At 37.4% G+C, this 5139-nt stretch overlaps 1 non-coding gene across 1 annotated transcript; it reads left to right on the plus strand.

The window, feature by feature from the left end:
- The first annotated feature begins 4535 nt into the window (after nt 1-4535).
- On the plus strand, nt 4536-4642 carry LOC148768053 (small nucleolar RNA R71). The gene has a single exon (XR_016033702.1). It is a non-coding gene; the product is annotated as a small nucleolar RNA R71 (small nucleolar RNA).
- Nucleotides 4643-5139: the final 497 nt, after the last annotated feature.

A 5139-nucleotide genomic window follows, 5' to 3' on the forward strand; every position in this document is an offset into this window, starting at 1 on the left:
TGCAGTTTTTACCCCATACTTTTCCAATTCTTCAAATTGTACCTAAAATACAATATATCAATTTTTTAAGCACCAATTATCGTTGAAACACACCAAAAGCTCCAATTAAAAAGTACGATTAAGTGTAAAAATATACACTTAACACACCCCCAAACTTGAACTTTTGCTTGTCCTCAAGCAAAATCTAATCGTAAGCAAATAACTCAACTACTACATCATCTTATTACATGGATCAATGATCAACTTCACGTTTTCAGAACTTGTAATTATAATGATAATTCTTAGGCATTCGTAAGCTTAGAATTCAACAGCACTTAGTCACTCATCATTACCAAAAACCACAAATCATACAATTGCTTCAAGCATCCAATATTTGCAAATTAAAGATAGAAAGAATTTATAATTACATGCATATGTTTGACTCCAAATACTCACCAAATTATTCTGCTCTACTAATATCGAACATTAAGCTATTGGGATCATTGGGGCTTTGTGGCTTTCAATTGTTAGGCTCTTTGGTTCGAGGTATGAAATATGGGTATATGTGGGCTATTCTTCTTGAATTGAGGTGATTACGCCAAAATTTGAAAGATATGCGTTTGAAACAATGAATTCACCTCTAAAGACTTTAATAAACTCGATTCTTAAGAGTTCAAAAGTCTCCACTTTTGCTCTTAAGACAATGGATTTCAGCTTTCAAAACAATTCAACAACTAGTCCTTACTTCTCCCTTCTAGTCTCTTCTTCTTCTTTTTTTTTTCTTTCTTTATTTTAAAATATATATATATATATATATATATATATATATATATATATATATATATATAGAAGCATATATATTTTTCTTCTTTTCTTTTTATTTTTTTTTCCGAAGAAGAAGAAGGACCTTATAAAAAATTTCGACCGAACTCCAAGGGGTAGTTTTTCAAGAATCTCCACCTATTCTACCTTACACATTGGCTAAAAGAAAGAACACCTTTTCTCCGAGGCTCAAATCAAGGTTCTAAGGATAATTTCGATAAAAAAGTTGGCTTGAAAGGCTCAAACGGTTCAAAGAAGGCCAAAATTATATCCCAAATCACTCACTACTCAACACTTCGTATCATAAATTTCCTAAGGTGATTTCTAAAACCGAACATAGCATGATCTAGCACAAATTAATTCCAAATTTAAAATACAAAACATTCAACCAAAGCAATGCACAAAGTGTGATTCCTAGCAATAATTCGCTTCTAAGTTCTGTTGAATTGAAAGCTAAACAAACATCTAATCCTTATCACACAAAACAAGCAATCTCATCATCAAACATTGATCATCTCTCATCATCATAAATCATCGATGCATTCAACACATTCAACTTAAGCAAAATATATATATATATATATATATATATATATATATATATATATATATATATATATATATATATATATATATATATATATATATATATATATATATATATATATATATATATATATATATATATATATATATATATATATATATATATATATTTATATACAGGAAAAAACGAGAAAAGCAATAAAAATAAATAAAACCTAATGCATGCAAACTAAAACAAATAAGCACCAAAACATGTTTTTCACCCCCAAACTTAAACTTTCTGTTGCCCTCAACAAAATTAGCACAAAGGTTGAAGGATAGAAAACACCTGATTTAGTCGGAGTCAATGTGATCGGGGTGCTCCTCCCTAGCTCTCTCAAATAAGTAGATTTTGGAGAATTTGGTTCGATTCTCTAGCCTCCCTGTCAATACCAACAAAAGAAAAGAGTTCAAGTATGTGTGATCGAATTTTTTGTGTGTGAAATTTGTGAATTTTGGAAGATAAATTCGAAAAATTTCGAAAATTTGTGTGTGGGGGTTTGAGAGAAGGAAAGAGAAGGGTTTAGGAAATAATGGGGGAGAAAATCTGATTTTTTTCTAATTTAAAATGCCCCAACTCGGTTCGGACGGCCGTCCCGGTTTTTTTGCTAAATTTTGGACAGCCGTCTGAGATTTTTTTCTCCTTACTGGTCGTGGGACGGCCGTCCCACTTTTACACCTATTTGTCGGACGGCCGTCCCACTGGCAGTGCTGCAGACTGTGGCCTTCTGTTTCCCAGACGGCCGTCTGGGATTTTGCTTGCAATTTGGACGGCCGTTTGGATCCCTGATCATGTTTTTGACCCTGAAAATTAAAATTCAAATAAATCTATTAGAGTGCATGCCTATGACAATAAAAACGAAGCGAAAAAAAAAATTAAAGAAAACTACGAAAAACAATAAAGCTCGGGTTACCTTCCGAGAAGCGCTAAGTTTAAAGTCTTCAGCCGGACGTTGCTTCTTTATTTTCAAGCAAAAGTGACCGAAGTCACTTGGCAATCTTCAGTCGCTTCCCAATACGGTTTGAGCCTGCTCCGCTTCACGTTGAACGTACGATTTGAATCTCGCTCCTTTATTTTGACTAAATCGTGAGGAAGAATTTCATGGACAATAAACGGCCGCGACCACTTTGATTTGCGCTTCCTTGAAAATAACCAAAGACGGGATTTGCACAATAACACCACCAATTGTCCTTTGTGCAATTCCTTTTTGATTTTATCCTTACGACCCCAATATCTTGACTCATCCTTCTCTCGTGGCTTGCTCGATTCTTTGGGTGGCAATATATTCCTTGCACTTTTATCGTCGTTAAGACCCCAAGTCGTATGACTTTCTCTCGGAGGAGTTGAAATTGAGTCCATGAAGTAAACTTGCTCCTTCCGATTCTTGTTTCCGCCATCATCTCCTGCACTCAAAGATACTTTCCCATTGTCTAAGATCAAAACATCAAATTTTTCATGATTTGTAAAATCCATAAGCTCAATATCAAAACAATCATTATTATCACATGGATTTTTATTAGCACTAAAAACATTGAATTTGATTGTTTGATCATGCACAGTCATTGTAAGATCACCACTAGCACAGTCAATAAGAGTTTTCGACGTGGCTAGAAACGGCCTCCCTACGATAAAAGGTATCTCCCTATCTTCATCTATATCAAGTATAACAAAATCAACACGGAAGATAAATTTATTAACTTTCACTAGCACATTCTCTAAAATACCTTTTGGATAAACTAAAGATCTATCGGCTAATTGAAGAGTTATAGCCGTCGGTTCAATTTCTCCTAACCCAAGATTTTTAAAAGTAGAATAAGGCATAAGATTAATGTTAGCGCATAGATCAATGAGCAATCTAAAATTTTTACCTCCTATAGTACAAGGAATAGTAAACTTACCTGGATCGCCGATTTTTTGTGGAAGGGGCCGAGTAAGAATTGCACTAATTTGCTCTGTGAGTTGGATCATCTCGTTCCCTTGCAATTTCTTACCTTTCCTCACGAGGTCCTTGAGTAATTTTACCCACTTTGGCATCTTTCGAAGTGCTTCAATGAAAGGAATATTTATACGAATTTCCTTCAACTTGTCCAAAAATCTTTGATATTCGGCATCGAGCTTCTTCTTTATAAACTTTTGACGATAAGGAATTGGAGGAACTTGTGAAGGCACCGTTGATGGTGTCTCTTCATGAGTTGATTCTTTTTCCTCATTCACTTTCGGCTTCTCGATTACCGTGTTTATGTTCTCTTTTCGTGGGGCTTCCTCCAATTGCTTACCGTTCTTCAAGGTGACTGCTTGGCACGTCTCGACCTCGATCTTTTTCGTTAGCAATCATCGTGGATATGGGATTGGTTCCACCCATTCAACTACAGTGACTTGCGGCTTTATTTGAATTTCTTCCCTTTTTTCGATCTTGACATCGATAGCTTGGCATGTCTCGAACTTTTGCTTTCGAGGATCTTCCGTATTCGATGACAATGCTCCCGTCAGACGGTTCTCTTGATTCACAACAAATTGAGCAAATTGATTCTCCAAATTCCGCAGCGAGGCTTGGGTAGCGGTCATAAATTGGGCCAATATCTCATCCATGTTTGATTTTTGGGCCGGTGGATTGTTGCCTTGATAGCTTTGTTGAGGATGGGCTTGATTTTGGAATTTACCTTAAGGTCTTTGATATCCTTGGCCTTGTTGATTTCCTCCATATTGCCCTTGTGATCTCCACCCTTGATTTTGGAATTGGCGAGGTGCGTTATTAACGTAGTTGAGCGATTCCACATCTTGTTGGCATTGGAGCGTGTAGTGATTTCAACCGCAAATTTCACAACATGGAGAATCAATTGCTTGGACTTGTTGTGGTGGACTTGCTTTGATGTGCTACAGAAGGAGTTGATTTTGTTGAGCAATTTGGGTCACTTGAGCTTGAAGGGCCGTAATTGCATCTAACTCCAACACTACGGGAACTTTCTTGGCTCCACTAACCGTCCTCTCGCTTGACTTGGCAAACCGATTTTGTGCAATTTGATCCAACATAATAAATGCATCCGGTATTGATTGACTCATAAAATTACCTCCGGTTGATGCATCTAAAACGGTTCGTGCATTCTCGTTAATCCCTTGGTAGAGGATGTGGATTTGCCGCCATTGTTCGACTCCATGTGTTGGACACTGGCTCAAAAGGTTCTTAAATCTCTCCCATGCCTCGTATAATTGCTCACCTTGTTCTTGGACAAAATTATGAATTTCTCGTCGGATTCTCTCGTCCTTCTCGGTTGAGCTGTAAACTTTCATGAAAAGGTTGAGGAGTTGAGACCACAACGAGATAGAGTGGGGGGCTTGGGACATCAACCATTGGCCGGCGAGCTCTTCCTTGTAAGGAGTGCTTGAAGAGAATTAATTGAAGCGCCTCTTGGGAAACGCCGTTTTGACGATGGGAATTACAGGTATCTAGAAAATTGACAATGTGAAGATGGGGATCTTCACCCGCCAATCCACTAAATAGCCCGTTATTTTGGAGCATCGTCAATAGGCCTTGCTTGATCTCAAAATTATGCACCTCAATAGGTGGATATTCGATGCTCGGGCGGAATCCGTCGAGAGTTGGGATTATGTAATCTTGAAGTGCCCGTGGCCTAGCTGATGGTTGTAATGGAAATTGAGGGGGTGGGTCTTGGATGCGAATTCCATTCGCATCGAGTAAATGACCCTCTGCGTCTCTGCGTTCTTCGTCCTCCATTATATTGTTTGCGCGTTGA

This window comes from Erythranthe guttata, chromosome 9, assembly GCF_056151865.1.
Source record: "Erythranthe guttata isolate IM_541 chromosome 9, IM_541, whole genome shotgun sequence".
Taxonomy (NCBI): Eukaryota; Viridiplantae; Streptophyta; class Magnoliopsida; order Lamiales; family Phrymaceae; genus Erythranthe; species Erythranthe guttata.